Genomic DNA, 21,150 nt, shown 5'->3' on the forward strand with positions numbered 1-21,150 from the left:
TCAATGTATATAAGGTTATAATGTTATCTCAACTCAGCGCCTTTTATCTGCACTAGAATATTACTTAGAGACAATATGGCTGAAAATGTCTAGGCTCAGATTTGGGAGGGACCAAAACAGGTTGTTTTTGTTGTTGTTGTTGTTTATAAATAGGGTATGCTTTTATGTCTAACTGTACTGGAAAATTTTAAGTGAGAGACCGGAAAATGCCCATTAGCTCCTCTGATAGCAACAATATATCCAGTGGAATCCACGGAGAGTAGGTAATTTGAGGAATGACCATGTCAAGTTTCATAGAAATCCCTGTTCAGACTGGTCTAAAATCTACTGGCAAAGAAATCCACACAGGGAACATTACCACAGTCAACACACATGGATTAGGTTGCTCCCGAAAGGGTCAATTATAAAAAGACAATATACAGACCCCAAATCTGGGATCACAACTACTGAGCCTCCTGCCCAAACAGGCAGCTCATATCCCGGAACCTTATGCTGAAAGCTGCTTTCGTCTCTCAAAAAGCATCTGTCTGCACCTTACACGATGTGCTAGATGATTTCGTAGAACCCAAACTGGCAGTTTAACTGTCCGAATTCACTGAAATACTCCCTCAGTTGGATGTCATTCAATCTGATCCATGATATGAAAATTTGGCCCTTAGCAAAGCTGTAACACTCAGCAGAGAAGAAAGTATATGTGGCTGATGTTATAGGACTTGTGGCCTCAAGTCTCTTACTCCTTGGAGGAACAAGAACACCACCAAATGTATGGCATTCCCAGCATTAGGGCTGGGAAATTCCTATGTACTACCTCTGACAACTATAAGAAGCTTTACCGCGAGAGGTGGTGGACGAGCAGTAAGTCAGAGGCCTGCGAACCGGTTCCAAGGCCGCAACTATGTGACCTGTCCAGGCTTCGGAACTCTCACTGCTAAAAAAGAACTGAGATTTACTAATTTCTATGGCACCATCTCCTTTAGTGCGATAGGACTTCAATATAACTCCCCACAGCCATCAGGACTCTAAAATCAAACAGTAGAGCAAACAGGACAATACAGAGGGTGAGGGCGTGGACTCCAGAGCCGGCCTACCTGGGTTCATACCTATTCTCTGTCACTCACAGTGTGACATTAGACAAGTTATTTCATCTCTCTGTGGAGAGCCAGTTTCCTCATTTGTCAAATGGGGTAGATCTATGTGTACCTCACAGAGGTGCTGTAAGGATTAAATGAGTTTACACACGTAAACAGCTGAGAATAGTGCCTGGCCTAGAGTGAGTTGTCAGTTTTAATTGTTATTAAAATCATTACCAATAGTGGTAGTGCCATCACTATCCCTTTGCGTCAGAGCCAGTAGAAAACTCCAGGAACCTCTCTACTGGCCGCCACTTTCTCCAGTGGGAAATGCATCAGAATTGTCTACTGAAGGTAGGTAATTCTGGCTTCTCTTACTGTGTTTCAAATCTCTGCCTACATGGGAGTTCTTCACACTATTCCAATTTTATGCCTGAAAATATTTATAATGAAGAATTCAAATTCATCCAACAAATAGTGGGTACTTACTTAATGTGCCAGGTACTGGGGGAACAGTGTTGGGACAGCCACAGTCTCAGTCCTCATGAAGCTGGCAGTACTGAGCTCGACCTTGCTGAGTCCTTGTCCATTTTCTCCCCCACTTATTTTTCAACCAAACCGTCATCACTGATCCAGAACACCTAGACCTTTTCCAATCAGTCAATTCTACATTTCTACTCCAATTCCCTTTATTATTTTAAACCCGGATACCTATTACTACTTTTTTCCAAACCACTCTCCTCTCTTCTCCTGGAAACCTCCTTATGGCCAGGGAATTAGCTCTGTCAATTCACTGCCCTATGATCTGACTTTTACAAAACCTCCCACTTCTCTACAATAGCTCTCAAGAAACCCCCCAACAATAAATATCTACCCATCTCTCAGCTGTCACATTTTGAATTTGCCTTCCTTTTACATTTTCCTCCTGTCTTGTTCCTCTTGAATGCTGTCACAAAGCCTTCCTGTCTTTATCACTCAAATCATTTTTATTCCAGATTTCACTTCAATTCTGTAAGCATTTTCTGTTCTCTGACTCTGGCAAGGCTCTCCCTGCTCTGTCTCTGCTCCTATCCCCACCCACAGTATTCCCTTGGCTTCATCTCCACAAAACCTTATTTTTTCCTATGATCTACCTGACTCGAGTCCCTTCTATCTTTACATATAGGCTCTGAAACACATCTCCATGCTTTGCAAAATCACTTCCTCTGCCTAGACTAACCACTCCCCTCTCATGTCTCCATCCGTGGGCAATCTCCTAACCCTAAAGTCTAGGGAAGGTCCTGTCTTCCTTGAAATCTCCCTTGAGCCTCAATTTAGAAATTCCCTCCCTCGTCTGAATTCCCACACTACTTTTATTTATCTTTTGGCACTTACATTCTCTTTCATTTTAGTCCTGTGTTTGTTTTATTTTCCATTTCAGAGTGGTAACATGAGGCAAAGACTAGTCTTCAGAATTCTCCACAGCGTCCAACATAATTGCATACAGTAATTGCAATAAGTATGAATGAAGTATCTGAACAGATAGGGTCAAATGTCTGTTCTTTCCTTTGTCCAGAATGCCTAGGGATCAGGAACTTTCTAGACAGGACCTCCTTTTAGATACAGTTTTTAAAGACTTCTGTAACTGGCAGTATATTCACTTGAGCCAGGGACTGTAAACTCTTTGGACCACAAGTTACCAACTGATTTCAGTTCTACAAGTATATACCAAATACCCACAACCAGAGTCATAGGTTCTCATGCATGGCCTGGTATCTGGTTTTCTGGTTCTATCTTCCTTATCTTGAGCTTTTATTTTTCTATAACAGTTTCTATAGCACCCTCCACTTTCTGCTGCTTACACTTCTCCTTCATAAAATTATTCTGGAACTCTTCCCAAGTCTAATTCAAGCACAAAGAAGCAGTATGTTAAGCCTCTGCCATACTAATTCATGCAATTTGGCTGCACGAGTATTTTTTTTTCAAGTTCATCTCTTTAGTGTTCTTGCTTTTACACAATTCAGCAAACTGGAACATTCTAAGCTAGAAGAATAACAGTAGTAGTAACATAATACTCCCTACCTTTACTAAGCCGCTTACAATAGGGCAAAATACCGCACTAAGTGCTTCTATGTGCTAGCCTAAGTAATTGTCCCTGTAACAACCTGGCAAAATAAGCACTATTATTCTCATTTTACAGATAAAACAACAACAAAGCTGGGCTTGGAAAGGACTTGCTGAACATCTCCCAGCTGGTTAAATGACAGAGCTGAGACTCAAGCCCATGCCTGACTCTGAAACCCAATGTTCTAAACCTCATACAACACTAAATCAGGAAAGGAAAGGAGTCATAGGGACAGCGAGGTATTTGGGAAGAGGGAAGATTTAAAAAAAACAACAGGTAAAAGAAAGTATGAAAAACATTACTTAATCTTCCTGGGAGGAATCCCAGCACAAGGTTAAAATTAGAAAAATAAATGCTTATGGCCCCTTTTTAAATCTTTTGAAATAAAAATAAAGCATGACAAAGGAAAATGGAATGCAGTACCAATTATCTAATGCAGAAATATCACTTGCTTACTAAAAGATCCCGGGCAAGTTGCTTAATACTACAGTACTTTGGCTCACATTACCTACAAAAGGCGGGGGAGGGGGAATACTTGAAAACGCCTGTCTCAAGGGAATGTTAAGAATTGACTAACGGACACATTCTAAAACTCTTTGCTTTTTTAGGAGGCTAAAGATTTGTAATTACGATAGGAAATAAATTTTAGCCTGGACATCGAAGATGGGTTGTGAAAGTCATTTCCCAGAAATAGAGAACGGATTTCTTCATCCTCAAAGGTGCTCTAGGGCAGGGGATCAATTCTAACTGCAACTGTGCACTTCAACAGCTATCCGTTGCTGAAAAGGCTTAGGAACTGGTCCCTGAGTCCACTTTCTGCATTCCAATAACAAGTGAATGTTAACTAGTCTATGGTCTTACCTTTAAACGAGGGCCCATGTTCTGAGCACCAGGTCGAGCACTCCTATTCACCAAAGCAGGTAACTTCTGGCACCATTCACCTTGTCCTCCAACTTCCACAGGAAAGAAAACTGCTGCAAGGTCAACGGAAAGTGTCTGTCCATCAGACACTCACTGAGGATATGTCACAGGAGCAGAGGGTCAATAGTTCTGGATGAACTGGATGAATTCCAGGGTGGAGAAATACAGCCCCAAAACCTGTTATCCCGGACTTCTCTCTAGGGCATGGTGCAATCAACTGCCAAAGGATGCATCTGTTCTCTTGTCCCAGGATCCTACCCGACAGAGAAAAAAAGGTCAGTAGAAGAGGTTTTTATTTCTGAAAGAGAATCCCCAGAAAACAACGAAGAGGATATAGAAGAGGCAGGAGAAATTCCGGGGCACTAAAAACAAGCAAGGCCTGGTAAACTTGGACCAAGCTTTCCCAGTTAAAACTCCACAAAAAGGGGCAATGGCAACCTCACTGCCTTAACTGTGTCACTCCCCAGAAGGAAGCTCCAGCTGACTGCGATCCTTCATTAGGAGCAACTAGGGACAGCTTTAAAGAGTGAGCCTCATCACTACCACATGCCTAATTCCAGTTTAATAGGGCTGCGGCACAGGGGCTGAGAATAAGGTGAAGAGATATGAAAGCACAGGATAGGTGGGGCCACAATGCAGAGGGCCTCATATGCCATATAAGGAATCACGGCAACACTCACTTGGAAAGGGGAAATCACCAAAAAGCTCCAAAACCTAATCTATCTGCCCATGAGGTCTGCTCCCTTCATGCCCACGTACGCATTTCCAAGACATGGTTTAACAATGCTGGTTTTATGTTTTAAATAGTGTTATTTACTTTTCTGAGTGAGGAAACGAAAATCTGTGGACTTTCAAGATAAAGTCACTAAGTAAAGTCTAGTAAAGTCAGCGTGTAACTCAAAGATATTCATGAACTAAATATAGCAGAAAGGGGGTTATGGCAAAGCATACGCAAACAGCCACCATAGAACAAATGAGAAAAGACTACTCATCGCTAAACAAAAAGAGATTCTCTTTCCACATGGTGGGAACCGCGCTCAGTGCTTCATATATATTAACTTACAACCCCAGGGCACAAAGGGAATTATCCCCCTATTTTACAGATGAGGAAACTGAGGTACTCTCTCAAGATTACGCACATGAGTAGTAATGATCAATTAAACCCAGACAACCTGGGCCTAGAATCCATGCTTTTAATGACTACCCTACTTGCCTCCCTACTGTGGGGAACCAAGAAAGAAAACCCACAATGTTAGTAAGAACAGCAGAACAGAATAAGTGAAGGCTAGCCGATCAAACAAGTTGGCAAACTTTTATAATAAAAAATAAACAAGTATTTGTATTTATTTTAAAATATGGTGATAGAATTGCCAAATACGTGAGCCAAAAGCCGGGTCAACCAGCAACTGGAACCAGATTACAGGATCCACAAACAAGATAACAGTTACATAAACTGTAAGAGATCAATTAGAATGCTATCTAAGCATTAAACAATGACACCTTTTAAGGAATAACAAAAGAAATTTCTCACAAATAAAATGTTAAATACAAAGTAAGCACAAAATTATTTACATGGCATGAGTGCAATTTTTAAAACATTACATTACATAAACAAGACTAGAAGGAACATAAAAATACTAGTCATTTTTTGCTGTATGAAATTATAAACAACTTTCATTTTCTACCTGTACCTTTCAGTGTTTTCCAAATTTTTACTGATGTAAGAACATATTAAAAGTTTCTACTTCTGGAGAACAAATAACTTTTTGGGGGAGAACAGGCAAGTTATCCTTTTTTTCAAATAAGGAGTATATAAATTAGCTAAAAATAAAAGAACGTACTGAAATTTTTTTTAAAAAGTTTTTTTAAGATTTTTATTTATTTTTGAGAGACAGAGACAGAGCACGAGCAGGGGAGGGGCAGGGAGAGAGGGAGACACAGAATCCGAAGCAGGCTCCAGGCTCTAAGATGTCAGCACAGAGCCTGACACGGGGCTGGAACTCATGGACCATGAGATCATGACCTGAGCTGAAGTCGGACACTTAACCGACTGAGCTACCCAGGCGCCCCTGAATGTACTGAAATTTTATTTAAAAAATTCCTTTAATGTTTATTATTTATTTTTGAGAGACAGACAGAGCATGAGCAGGGGAGGGGCAGAGAGAAAGAGGGAGACACAGAATTCAAAGCAGGTTCCAGGTTCTGAGCTGTCAGCACCAGAGCCTGATGCGGGGCTCGAGCCCATGAACCGGGAGATCGTGACCCGAGCCAAAGTCAGACGCTTACCTGACTGAGCCACCCAGGTGCCCCTGCAATTTTATTTCTATTCATTATGATCTTAGTGGGTCTCCAGCCCTGTAATCAGCTATTTGGTTATTAAATAACTCCTAGGTTTTTTTTTGAAAGATTTTATTTGTAAGTAATCTCTACATCTAACATGGGGCTCGAACTTCAACTCCAAGATCAAGAGTTGCATGCTCCACGGACTGAGCCAGCCAGGTGCCCCAAATAACCCCTAGTTCTAACATCATCTTTACTGCACCCACCACAATCTACCACGCATAACCCTTTACAATGCTTCAGTGTCTCTAGTAAGCCTCAAAATTCAGCTCAAGCATCATCCCCCTTCCTGGTCCAATTCTCAGGCCCTCTGAGAATTCCCCCCATGCCAGGCAGAACCAATCATTTGCTCCTCTGTGATACGCCTATGCTGAAGATACCTCTATTATAGCATTTATTAGTCTGTATTATAATTGTTTATACAGTAGTGTCTCCTAATGACTTCTGGGATCTCAAAAGACACTGATGGGTCTTACTCTGCTTTGTCTCCCAGTAGCTAGTATACTGTTCGGTTTATCTCTTAACTTTGATAAGTTCCCCCAAGTGATTCCTATAAATATTGAAGTCTCATAAGCTTGGTCTAGGCTCTAGGGCAGTCCCTCTGAGAAGCGACCTGATATTCTGTATCTCTAACAGACTCACAGGAAAGGTTGATGCTTCCGGTCTGCAGATCGAGCTTCCAGGAGCAAGGGTCTAGAGCAGGAATTGGCAAACTACAGCCTGCAGGCCAAATCCAGACAGAACCTTGCTACAAGAGCAAAGCTGAGTAGCTGCAGAGACATATGGTCTACGAAGCTTTCCTATCTGACCCTTTACAAAAAAAAAGTTTACCACCCTCCAGCATAGGGTCTTAGCCTTAAAGCTACATAACTGCTTTGTGTAAATTAACTCATTTTTATAAATGAAAAAAAGCATAAAGTCATTTTCTTCCAATCCAGTTCTGCCCCCTCTTAGGAAAAGAGCTATAAAACTTGCAATATTATGCAAATATTTCTCCTGGTGAATTTCAACTGTTATTTAAAAGTGTTACGGAGGCACCTGGGTAGCTCAGTTGGTAAAGTGGCCAACCTCGGTTCAGGTCATGATCTCAAGGTTCATGAGTTCAAGCCCCATGTCAAGCTCTGGGCTGACAGCTCAGAGTCTGGAGCCTGCTTCAGATTCTGTGTTTTCCTCTCTCTCTGCCCCTTCCCTGCTTGCTCTCTCTCTCTCTCTCTCAAAAATAAACAAAAAAAAAAAGAGTTCTACGCCTCCCATACCCCAAGTAGGAATTTTATACAATCATTTCCCAAAGTACATGTTTCCTACAATTATGCTTGCATTTCATCAAGGCTATAATTTCCTAAAACCAGTACCTCAGGGACCAATACTATATCCAGGTTTCTAAAATTATTACTATACACATTACTGACTCAATATCTACTTTTAAACTATTACTAAAAATCCTGTGAAAAACTGACGTGAAAGTCCACTTTGGAATTCTGGTGAATAACAAAAGAGGCAGTGGCAGCAGACAGGAGTTCCAAATATCACCCACTGAATCCCACAAAGAAAGACAAAAGAAAGACATTGGCTTTGAAAGACGTAGTCTTCAGTATTCTCTATACAGAAGCACCAGCCACAGTCCAGGAAAATCAAATTAAAAAAACAAAACAAAACAAATCATTCAATAAGCAAAACGCTGACAGTTTAGAGTGACCTAAGGAGGTTCTAAGAAATAAAGTGCACCATCAGATACTTTAGATTATTTACGTTTTCGTCTGCTTAATTTCACCGTTGGTTTATTCTCCCCCAAATCCCCACCATAAAAGACTGCCTTCCCCCATCAAGTTTATTCTCTTGAGATATTTACACAGTTGTGTATTCCTGCTATCTCGGTTCAGCCAACTTATACGGTTTTCATTTATATTCTTTCCTCATCAGTCAGCCCCTCCAGTCTCTTAATCATTCTTGTGGGTCTTCTGTGAACTCTCTCCAGCTGGTCCCCAGCGATCTGGTAATGAGGTGCCTCCAACTGACTGCAGCCTTCCAGGAACAGCCTCGTTAGAACAGGATGAGCTCACCCTCCTGGTTCTATGACATAACACTCCTGAGTAGACAATCCCCCACATCACAGCAAGCTAGAATACCGCCATATTAGACTATGACCCCATTCCATGCTTCTCAGATTTGGGCACTGGGGCATGTCAATGTGCTGGAAGGCCGGGGATAAATGGCACATGTTGGTGCAGCAACTTTTCACTAAAGGATGAGGTGGGTGGGGAGGGAAAGCCCTGTTCACGTTAAAACACTCACAGGTAATAAAATAGAATGCACAATTTGCGTGAATGTCTAAAGATAAAATATGAGTGTGGTCAAGATATTCGGAGATTTGATACCTGATGCAGAAAGGCTGCTTGGGGCTCTGCTCCCAGCCCCGAAGGGGTTACATGCCCACTATCCTCTACCACCAGAGGTACTCGAGCTTAAAAGTTTGAAAAGCACTACAATCCCCACTCAACTCATGGTCTATTACCCCACTATCACTCATCTCATATACTCACATTTTAAATAAAATTATTTTTTCTGCTATGTTCCCCATCCTTGGATATCTACATTTTCCCTTTGCCTAACATAACTGTAATTCACTGATGGTAATTCACCAACATCTTCGTGTTCTTCTGTAAGGTTCATTCTTCATTCATTTCGTATTTCTTGAACATTTGCTGTCTGCCAGGCTGTGTGCTAAAAGCTAAAGTAACACGGAAAAATGAGACAGGGTATTTTCTTAACCTGGATGAACTCAGTCCAAAGTGGGTACTGGACAATACGAGGCAAGCGCCACAAAAAAGGAATAAACAATGTGGGGGGGGGGGGGCAAAGGAAGGAGAAAGGTAACTTTGCCTGAGAGTGAGGAAGCATCCACAGAAGAGACAAGAGAGCTATTAAGACTGAGCAAGCATTCGCAGGGCAGGGCAGAAAAGACCAGTACTCTAGGTGGAAAAAAACAGCATAAGCAAAAGTTCGGAGTCAAGAAAGGGGATGAAAGAGGTCAGCATTATGAAAACAAAGTGTTTAGAAAGACCAAATGGGGCCAAACTAGGGTGACTGATTCTCAGTACAGTACAGTATAATGCTCAAGAGCATGAATCTTACTACTGAGTAATCCCCGACAAACTACTTCTCTTCAGTTGCCTCAGGAATAAAGTGGAGATCCACTAAGAAAAGGAAGGGCTGGAAACTAGCCCCGGGTGACTTGGCACTAGACGGGTGCCTCAGGGGATGTGGCTTTAACTGCCAAGCAGGCTGCCCGGTTGCCCAGCTACGACGGAAGTTTGCACCCAGGCCACAACGGCGGCCCAACCTGCAGTAAATTAGGAAGATGGCACTGTGTATACCTGAGGGACTAATTGGTTTTCCAGAGAAATCCCATTTGGAAGCAACCACAGCAAGGATCCAAAATACGGACTGTTGTTTTTTTTTTTTTTCTCAAGAACGATGATAACACAGGGACGTTTGGGTGGCTCAGTTGATGAAGCATCCAACTTCAGCCCAAGTCTTGATCTCATGGTTTGTGGGTTCAAGCCCTGCATTGAGCTCTCTGCTGTCAGCATGGAGCCTGCTTTGGATCGTCTGCCCCCCTCTCCCTCTGCCCCTTCTCCGCTCATGCTTTCTCAAAAATAAATAAACTTAAAAAAAGAACGGGGTGCCTGGGTGGCTCAGTTGATTAAGCGTCCGACTTTGGCTCAGGTCATGATCTTTCAGGTTCGTGAGTTTGAGCCCCATATTGGGCTCTGTGCTGACAGCTCAGAGCCTGGAACCTGCTTCAGATTCTGTGTCTCCCTCTCTCTCTGCCCCTTCTCTGCTCATGCTCTGTCTCTCTCTCTCAAAAATAAATAAACATTAAAACAATTTTTTTAAAAGAGAATGATAACACAAATCTACCTTTACTGAGAACTTACTACTACTGTTTGAGGTGCTTCATGTATTATCTCACGTAACTCACATCAACCATATAAAGTACCTACATTGTTATCCATATGTTACAGATTAGGAAACAGAAGCACAGAGAGCTAAAATAACTTGCCTATTGTTACCTAGATGACAAAGGAAGGAGTCAGGCAATGTGATTCCAGAGCCTGATGTGTCAAGAACCCCAAGAAAGGAAAAAAAAAAGAGAAAAGATTCTTGGGATAGGAAGAATGAGAGCTCAAGAAATACTTAACCTGGAAATTTAAAGAAATATGATTTCGTTTTAGACTTTAAGCAACCACAACCAAAGAAGCCAAGAGGTGTTTTTTAAGTTAAGGGAGAAAGAGGCTTACACATTTTAAAAGAAGTAACTCTGGCGGTAATATAAGAGAGACTCTGAAGAGGAGGACAGACCACTGGCTGAGAGACCAGAAGATGCTGGTCCAAGGGAGCAGCGAGGAACTGGTCATGATGGAGAGGGGGAGAGGCTAGCGTAGGCACTGTTTCCCAGTTAGAAACAACAGGATTAGTGACCTATGGGTCAAAAAGATAAAGGAGAGCAAGAAACAAAGGACAAATCAGGATTTTTTACTCTTGGGAGCCTGGATGAATGGTGGTGGTGAATGAAAGACACAGAGCCAGTACAGAGGGAAAGATAAGCACAGAACTGAACATGTTAAGTTTGAAGTGTCTATAAGATATCCGGGTGAATATATCCACAAGACAAATGGACATAAGCATCTGAAGCCATGGAAATACCAGTACCCTGAGGGCAGTTAAAAGACACAGGAGATTAAAAAAAACAAACAAACAAAAAAAACAAGACTGCCATGGAAAACAAGTAGACCAAAAAAAAGACCAATTACACAACTCTGAGGAGATCAACCTTAAAAGTATTGCCTTCTCCCCCAAAAAAGGAGCTAGCAAAAACTGAAAAGGAACAATCAGAGAAAAGGGAAAAACTGTAAAAGTGGTTTACTAGAGCCAAAAGGAAGTATTTCTAGAAACCGGTGGTCACAATATTAGAAACAGTAATGATTTAGGCCAGAGGGGGAATTCAAAAATCAGCACCCAGGTTTTCTTCCTTGATTATTTGGAACTCTCATTCTCTGATCAAGCAACTTCAAATAAAATGTGTATCTGATTTCCATCTATTCTCATTAATAATAAAAATCTTAGCCTAAACTTGACCCAACACTGATAACTAGTAAGCTCTTTGCAAGTCAATTCAGGGATACTGATTATTTTAAAATTATCTTAGTGCCTATAACAAATTCAGATCTGAACTAATCTGAATCCAGTCTCTAATCCCACATAAATCAATGGCAAAAAAATCATATCAAAATCAGCTTTATTGAGGTATGGCTTATATATAGTAAAAGCCGCCAACTTAAACAATTAGAGCTTTGCCAACTGTATAAGGTTACGGATATAAAACACAACGGTGATACAGAACATTTCATCATCCCAAAGTCTCCTCATGATCCCCTTGTGCAACCACTGATGTGCTTTCTATCACCATAGTTTTGCCTTTTACAGAATGCCAAATAGCGTTCTATACAAAATGTAGACCTTTGTGTTGTGGCATTTCTTTACTTATCACATTATTTAGACCCATACATATCATTACATGTACCCGTAGTTCATTCCTCTTTATTGTTGTGTAGCAGTCCATTATATGGGCATATTACAATTTCTTTATCCGTTCACCAGTTGAAGGACATTTGATTCTATCCAGTTTGGGGCTGTTCGGGATAAAGCTGCTACGAACATTCAAGCCTAAGTCTTGTGTGGACACATGTTTTTGCTTCCCTTGGGTAAACAGCTAAGAGTGAGATGGCTGGGCCATATGATAAGTACATATTTAACTTAAAAGAAACTGCCAACCTGTCGGGGTGCTTGGGTGGCTTAGTCGGTTAAGCATCCGACATCTGCTCAGATCATGATCTCATGGTTCGTGGGTTTGAGCCCCACATCGGGCTATCTGCAGTCAGCATGGAGTCTGCCTCAGATCCTCTGTCCCCCTCTCTCTCTGTCCCTTCCCCTGCTCACGCGCTCTTTCTCTCTCAAAAATAAATAAAATAGACATTTAAAAAGAAAAAAAAAAAAAAAGAAACTGCCAAACTGTTTTCCAAAGCACCTGCACCATCTTGCATTTTCACCAGCAACGTATGAGAGCTCCAGTTGCTCACATCTGCCAACACTTGGCATTGTTGATCTTTTAAATTTTATCATTCTAGAACAATCCAACAAGAAGACATAGTAACTTTAAATACTTATTCACCCAACATGGAAGCATCCAAATACTTCAAGTAGTTAATAACAAACATAAAGGAAGTAATCAATGGTAGTCTAACAGTAGGGGACATTAAAATCCCACTTACATCAATGAACAGATCATCCAAACAGAAAATCAATAAGGAAACAGTGGCTTTGACACATTGGATCAGATGGACTTAACAGATATATTCAGAACGCTCTATCCTAAAACAGCAGAATACAGTCTTTTCAAGTGCACACGGGACACTCTTCAGAACAGATCCATATTAGGCCACAAAACAAGTCTCAACAAATTCAAAAAGATCGAAGTCATAACCATGCGTCTTTCCTGACCACAACACTATGAAACCAGAAATCAACCACAAGAAAAAAATCTAAACACATGGAGGTTAAAGAACATGCTACTACATCTTACCCATTCTAATAGGTGTGAAGTGGTCTCTCACTGTGGGTTTTTATTTTTGTTTTGAGAGAGAGAGAGAGAGAGAGAGAGAGAATGACAGCGAGGGAGGAGGGTAGAGGGAGGGAGAGAGAATCTTAAGCAGTGTCCATGCTCAGCTTGGAGCCCATCCTGGGGCTAAATCTCACGACCCTGGGATCATGACCTGAGTCGAAATCAAGAGTTGGGACGCTTAACCAACTGAGTCACCCAGGCGTCCCTCTCACTGTGGTTTTGATTTGCAATTCCCTAAGGACTAACAGCATTGAGTACGCTTTCATGTGCTTAATGGCTACTTGTGACACTTCTTTGGTATCCAAATCTTTTGTATTTCTAAAAATCAAGCTGTTTGTCCTACTACTTAGTTGTTTTCAGAGTTCTTTATATACTAGACACATGTTTGACAAATATTTTCTGTGGTTTGTTTTTAACATTGTCTTAATGGTATTAAAGAGTAAGTTTTGAATTTGATGAAATCCAACTTATCAACATTCTTCTTTTAGGTTGTTTTTTGTATCCTATTAAAAAATCTTCGCCTAACACCAGGGCAAAGATTTTTTTCTAGAAATTTTCTCTAAAAGTGTCACAAAAGAAATCTCTTGTTAAAATATTTAACAGGAGTACACATGAAGAGATGCTCAATATCACTAATCAGGGAAATGGAAATCAAAACCATAATGATATATCACCTCACACTAGTCAGAATGGCTAGCATCAAAAAGACAAGAAATAAAAAGTGTTGGTGAGCATGTGGACAAAAGGGAATCCTGTACACCGTTGGTGGGAATGTAAGCTGGTGCAGCCACTGTGGAAAACAGTCTGGAGGTTCTTCAAAAAATCAAAAATCGAACCACCGCATGACCCAGAAATTTCACTTGTGGGTATTTACCTGAAGAAAAGGAAAAATAATTTGAAAAGATGCATGCACTCCTATGTTTACCGCAGCATTATTTACAATAGCCAAGATACGGAAACAACCTAAGTGTCCATCAACAGGTGAGTGAATAAAGAAGATGTGATGGGACATATATAATATATACATATAATGTATATACATATAACATACACGTATATTTAAGATGAAATATTACTCGGCCATGAAAAAGAATGAAACCTTGCCATTCACAGCAACATGGATGGACCTAGAGGGTATCACGCTAAGTGAAATAAGCCACACACAAAAAGGCAAATACTGCATGGTTTCACTTATATGTACAATCTGCAAAACAAAATAAACAAACAAAAACAGACTCGTAAGTACAGAGAACAAACTGATGGCTGCCAGAGGAGAGGGGTGTGAGGTGATGGGTGACATAGGTGAAGGAGAGTAAGAGGTACAGACTTCTTTTATATTTATTACAAAATAAATAAGTCACAGGGATGAAAAATACAGCACAGGGAATATCATCGATAATACTGTAATAACTTTGTACGGTGACAAATAGTAACTATACTTAATCGTAGTAGGCATTTCATTATGCATATAATTGTCTGGGGCACCTGGGTGGCTTAGTCAGTTACGTGTCCAACTCTTGATTTCGGCTCAGGTCCTAGTCTCGTAGTTGGAGACCCGGCCCCTCGTTGGGGTCCTCACAGACAACACGGAGCCTGCTTGGGAGTCTCTCTCCCCCTCTCTCTGCCCCTCCCCTGCATGAGTGTGCACATGTGCTCACTTTCTCAAAATAAGTAAACTTTAAAAAATAATGTATATAACTGTCCAATCACTATGTTGTACATCTAAAACTAAGAGAATATTGTATGTCAACTATATTGTAATAAAAAAAATTTTTAACAAGAGTTTTTTAAGCTCCTGCATTCCCTTTATTTCATTAATTACTCAGTTTTATTATTGCTTTCTTCCAAATTCAACTTCCCATATTACCAAGCAGGATTTAAGTTACAGCCTATTGCAGAATTTGGGAAGATTTTTAATCTTTTAACAGATTCCCCCTACTCTTTAACCTAATAAATGGCATTTCTAAATGTAGCCAATGTTTTAGTCCCTCAGCTCTCCTCAAACTGACATAAACCTTCTGGACCCCTGATGCTGGGTCTTAAAACAACAACAACAAAATTCCAAAACCCAGACCATGCACCTGCAGGTTAAGCCAAGGACAATGAACTACTTGCCCTTCTGGTTTTAAAGAGAAGCTTTTATAAGCTATCACCTGAGAGGAGGCTGAAAAAAGTTATCATTCACTGGTTAAAAGAAAAGTTAGGCTTATAAAGGCTAAGCTGGCAGACATAAAAGTAATTCTACATCTCTTAATATTGATATTCTCTATTGAACTATTCTCTTGAAAACAAACCAGAGTTCTTCAGACTTGAAATAAAGAGTACATACGAAAGCACAGTTTAGATTCAACTGCCCCCTGGAACAGACTTTGCCATTCTCAGCATAGTTCAGAGAAAGGAGGGGAAAAAGGGATTCAAAGCTAATGTGAGTAAAACAGGGAAACAAGGGCCAATTTATCATTGCTCATTTTGTAACTTCCTGGGATGTCTGGAGAAAAAAACAAAATAGAAAAACTGGCTCATCTATGACCCATCACAGTCTTTCATCTACATCAAGAAAACAGCAGCTTCAATTTACAACTCTCTCCAATCGTGATTTTTTTTTTCTATTTACCAAACGGAATCTACTGTGCCTGATCCACAGAATCAGGACAGGCCCCTGTGTTCCCATACCATGGCAGCTTTTATGCTTAGGTGACCCTGGGCCACTGAATCTTGGCTATAATAGGAAAAATTTTAAACTAATTCTCTGAATCTGACAAGCCGTCTCCCTCGATAAGTCTAGGAAGGTGTCATTTCATTAACTGTGCATGAAGTGGCAGGCACACAGCCAGATCTACAGCCTAGTGGGATGAAACTGGAATTGTCACACATGCACTTAAAAGCTAACAAAATTTCTACCTCTACTACCGTCTATTCTGTTATTTTTAAAGAAAATAACTTATTTACATAATCAAAAAAAAAAAAAGAGCAATCTTAAATGAGTATTTTATAGTTCTTTAAGATTCCAGGAAGAAAAACTCAACTAGCCACAGGATTGGCAAACTAAGACGGCTCAAATCGAAGGAGAAACTCAACACTTACATAGTATTAAAACAAAACTTCTGTTGATCTAATAGTCAATGCTACCAAACAAGGATTTATTAATTTCTTCAAATGTGTGTTAAGAATCTATCATAGGGGCACCTGGGTGGCTCAGTCGGTTAAGCATCCGACTTCAGCTCAGGTCATGACTCACAGTTCACGGGTTCAAGTCCTGCATCGGGTTCCGTGCTGACAGCTTGCTCAGAGCCTGGAGCCTGCTTCGGATTCTGTGTCTCCTTCTCTCTCTGCCCCTCCCCCGCTCACACTCTGTCTGTCTCTGTCTCTCAAAACTAAACAAAAATAATAAAAAAAAAAGAATCTATTATATACCAAGCTTATTTTGGACCCTGAGGATTCCAAAATGAGTAAGATGGTCCCTGACCCCTTAGAAACATATGGTTTAGTAAAGAAGATAGTCAAGTAAACAAGTGGTGATAATTCCATGTAGTAAAGTCTATGAAGGGAGCACATGCTGTTAGTGGAGCCCAAGAAGGGCCCCTCAATCAGGATTAGCTCTTAGCTTCTCAGAAAACTTCATACCACCCTCCTGGGAGCAAAGCCAACTCTTCGACCGAGTTAACAGTGCTTTGGGAATTAAGGGGATACTAAAACACTACCTATACAGTATTGTTTATTCTCATGGTCAATGACTTTCTCTCTTCAGCACTGGTCAGAGGGGATTACTGATCCACATGCGTGGCAGAGAAAAAGCCACTGGAAACCCCAGCCTATTTATCCAAATTGCACAGCACATGGTCTAAACACAATATAGTATCCTGGACTGGATCTTAGAACAGAAAAAAGGCTACTAGAGGAAAAACTTGTAAAATCAAAAAAAAAAAAAAAAGGCTGTAGTTCAGTTAACATGTACCAATGTTAATTTCTTAGATGTGACAAATGTACCGTGGTTATGTAAGATGTTAACATTAGGGGTAAAGCTACATGAAAGGTATATAGGAACTCTGTTCTATCCTTGCAACTTCTCTGTAAATCTAAGATTATTCCAAAATAAAATGTGGTTTTTAAAAAATTACATCTTGTTCCCACTTTATATTCTTATTCTTCCTAGGATTCTGATCATGCCACTTTAATCCCTACCCCAATCCAGGTAATGCTTGGTTAAAACACTTGTTTTCAAATCCTTTTCAATCTTTTCCATAAACCATTTACGCAGCCCAGCTGGGTTTCCTTCCTCAGCAAGACTTGAAAAACTAGCTCATACATACAATGGTGGGGGGTGGGGGTGGCCTTGGAGTAGAACCTCTCTAAGTGGACAAAAGAGGGGTTAAAATAACCTGGGCTAGATCTCTGGATAAGAGCAAGGGGAACCTGCAGAAAATGTTATGTTGTATATTATTAGATTACCTTTACCTGAACTCTGGCCAAAAATAACGAAAAGAAAATACAATGAACAGATACTGACTACCAGCATCTCAACACCAACAGGCAAACTGCACTGAAATGATGCTGCATCTAGAAGTTCCAAAAAAAACATGGTGCAAATTATTCAACTATTCAAGGCAAAAATTCATATTAAAATCGTACGGCATTGTTCAATTCAGGCTAGTGTTTACCGTGACTGTTTGGTTTCTTACAACTAAATGAACACTCTATTAAACCACATTTGTAGAACAGGCTTCAAGAGTTCCACCAGGAAAACATCATGGTGATTCAACACCGTATCAAGGCTTCAGGCATGCGCAAGTGCGCACACACTGACGCATGCGCACATTTACATACACGCGAACTACAATCAGGCTTAACCACCTCACAAGTTTGAAAACCACTGTATAAAAGAAAATTAGTAAAGGGTAAACATTCATGAACGCTTCAAAAAAGAAACCAAAGAAAGAGAACGGAAATTCAAACCTAAGCTATTTAATGACTAAAGTCATTTAAAAAGTAAAATGATACACTAGAACCCATTCTGATGAACCCAGACTGAAAAGTCTGATTTGTTATAGGGTACGTTGTAATATTAAAACGGTATGTGTAATATATATTACACAATGGCACTCCAACGTGGACCACTTCCATAAAAATGAACAGGCAGAATAACTCTTATAAAATAGTTCAATTTACATACCTCTGTTGAACCACCTACCATAATTGATCTGTTCACAAGCCTGTCTCCAACACAGGCCTGAGCTCTTGAAGAGTACCCAGCACACTGCCTAGGGCAGAACAGGCCCTTGTTAAGTGCCTTCTGAATGAATGAACATACAGCGGACCTCTGAGGTATCTTTGCAATCCCAATTCAGTATCGGTATCTTAGGGGCAGAAGATGCTGTACAACATGGGATATTTTTAGGAGGCGGCCAAGTAAACAGAAAAATAATTAATAACAAGTAATGCTGGGGGAAAGAACTCAGTATCACATGAGACGTAAAAACTGTAACTTGAAAATGAAGAAAATATCTGTGCGTTATTTTTTTCCCTTGATGGCCACAAAAGTGAATCTACCTTTAACTTTCTAACATTGAAATACAAGCGTTTTAAAGGAATCTTTCATTATCCATAATTTTATAAAGAAATTTGTTATTAAATTAGTAAGTTAGACCAATTAGTGAATGGAATGAATTCCAAGCCCAATTATGTGTTCAAAACTGTGGGTTGAATGCCTTAAAAAATTCTTTCAAGATTGCAGAAAAGTACAAAACAACCCTCTTGACTGCTGAGAAGGACTAAAACCATTTCTTTTTCTCACAAGTATGTAATCAAAAGCAATTACTTTCTGCTCCCACCCAACACAAAGCAACACCATCTCCCCACTCCCATCACCATCAAAACATGCTATAGAGCATCTCAGTACTTTAACCTTAGGCTGTAAGAATCCCAGAATGCGATAAAATTACAATTCAACAAAAACATTTTTCTAAGTATGCTCTCATCCCCTGTGGTGTTCCTTCACTAACACAGCTCCCTCTCAAGTATTAACAAACAAGGAGACCAGAAAATTCTCAGAACAGGTATTACAAACTGCTTTTTAAAAAAATTGTTATTGTTCATGGATTCCAATATTCATCGTACACATTACCAGGAGAGTGTTCTGTCAGTTCTTCTGCAAATTACTATTTAATTATTTGCAATTTTCCCTCTGAACCTATCTATAATACTGATCAGTATCCAAATGTTTAAAATAAACTGATCGTGTTTGCTTAAAAAGGTTATTGCCTAAGCACCAAGAGGTTCTAATGCATTGAAAAAGTGGTAGCTCTCAGTTCTACCCACGAATGACAGCTTGCAGACAAGCTGTCTCAAAGAGATTAGGGACCTTTAGTGATCACAAATGGGGTAAAGCAGGAGGCACATACAGTATCTGTAGATGGTTCAATGATAAAACTGTTTCAACATAAAAAATTTGGAGCCTTACAAAGTCAGGTATGTGAACTACAAAGCTATTAAATGCCTGCAAGCCCAAAAGAAAAAGGAGAAGAAGGAAGAAAACTGTGCCTGTACACAAATCACGAGAAATCACCCTGCGGTTGAACTTTCCAAGAACTGAAAACTTTATAAGGTTCTTGTGGATATCAACACATTTCAGGTCCAAAACAATGGGTATGTGTACCCATTGTTATCCAAATTGTATTAAAATACAATTGGCATAAAATTCAAATACCACCACATGTTGGAAGACGCACAATGAAAATAACAGGGTTTATTTGTGGTGGGTATTGTTCTAGGGACTTCACATTTTTATTCATTTAGCTCTGATAACATCCCTATAAGACAGGTTCGACTGAGATTATCTCCACTTTATAGATGAAGAAACTGAGGTACAGATAAGGTCATACAGCTAGTAAGAAGCAGAGCGAGGATTTAGAGCCAGCTCCATTAGTCAGACTCCAAAGTTCATGTTAACCAATACACTATGTTTCATACTAAGAGCTATGCAAAGGCCAGCTTTTTTTTTTTTTTAACCTAATAACCTTTTTGGATTTCAAATGCAAGGACAGCTTTGTGCAATAAGAAAAGCACAGGCTTTGGAATTAAATCAAACTCGAACAAACCTCTGAATACAGTTTGAGCCTCGGCTTCCCCACATGTAAAAGGAGGGTACTCAAGTTATCGTGAAGGTCAAAGAAGGTAACATAATTAAAGAGCCACTTACGGTATACAAGATAGGGGTTCTTAACCTTAAGTTCACAGACCCTAGAATGTCCACAGATGGGCTTCGGAATCTCTGAGTCTCACCGATTGTATGACAAATGTATGTGTGCCCATTGTTTTAGAAGAATTGTCCCTGGCCTTCCACAAAGCTTCAAGGGGGTACGTGATCTTCAAAAGGTTAAAAATCACCAAAGTGCACAGCAGCTACTCAAAAAAATCGAAGTTCTCTTTCCCTTATTCTCAAAACCTCTCCCTTTTCCAGTAAGGGTGACGCACCAAATCCTCCCAATAAATGGCAATTATTCTCCAACCATTTTCCTGGCTTGGCAACTAGTAACATATGCAAGCTTATGCTCCAATTTTCTGGAGAGAGTCTAAAAAAGGCCCTCAAACGATGATTCATCCCCCTCTGCACCGAAACGAATACACGGTATCTACTCGAGAGAATCTGGAGAATCGTCCACCTAACTGCACGAAGCACCATGTCATCTAGGAGAACAAGGTAGGTACTACAGCCTCCCAGTTGCAACGTAGAGACCTGACACCCCAGCGCTGAGGGATGAGGAGAATGTCTTCCAAACTACTGGGAAACCCAGAATTCCGTCCCCCCTACCCCAGTCCTGCCTCTCTGGAACTCTAGTGCCGGCAGGTCCTCGGGCACTGCGCCGGGCTAGAGTGGTGGAGGAGAGAACGTTACCCCAGCAGCGCGGCGGAGTCCCAGCTCGGCTGCTCCGGAAGGCGGCGGCAGCACCCGGAGCAAAACCGGCCCAAGATCCTCCCCCGAGAGACCCCCCCAGTACTGTCACCGCTCAGGCTGGGAACCGGCTCCAGGCTTTTCC

At 40.6% G+C, this 21,150-nt stretch overlaps 1 protein-coding gene across 5 annotated transcripts in view; it reads right to left on the minus strand.

Moving 5' to 3' along the window:
- Positions 1-21,142, minus strand: part of AREL1 (apoptosis resistant E3 ubiquitin protein ligase 1) — a 48,174-nt gene extending 27,032 nt beyond the window's left edge. For 2 of the 5 annotated variants that reach the window (XM_042943802.1, XM_042943797.1), the window contains exons 1-2: positions 21,009-21,139; positions 4,036-4,349 (exon numbers count right to left, since the gene is read on the minus strand). The gene's annotated coding sequence lies outside the window, so the exon portion shown is untranslated. Of the gene's footprint in view, positions 1-4,035; positions 4,350-8,284; positions 9,902-16,355; positions 16,395-21,008 lie in introns of those variants that run through there. The other 3 variants (XM_042943800.1, XM_042943799.1, XM_042943798.1) reach the window with 3 other exon arrangements.
- Between the last annotated feature and the right edge of the window lie 8 nt (positions 21,143-21,150).

Source organism: Panthera leo, chromosome B3 (genome assembly GCF_018350215.1).
Source record: "Panthera leo isolate Ple1 chromosome B3, P.leo_Ple1_pat1.1, whole genome shotgun sequence".
Taxonomy (NCBI): Eukaryota; Metazoa; Chordata; class Mammalia; order Carnivora; family Felidae; genus Panthera; species Panthera leo.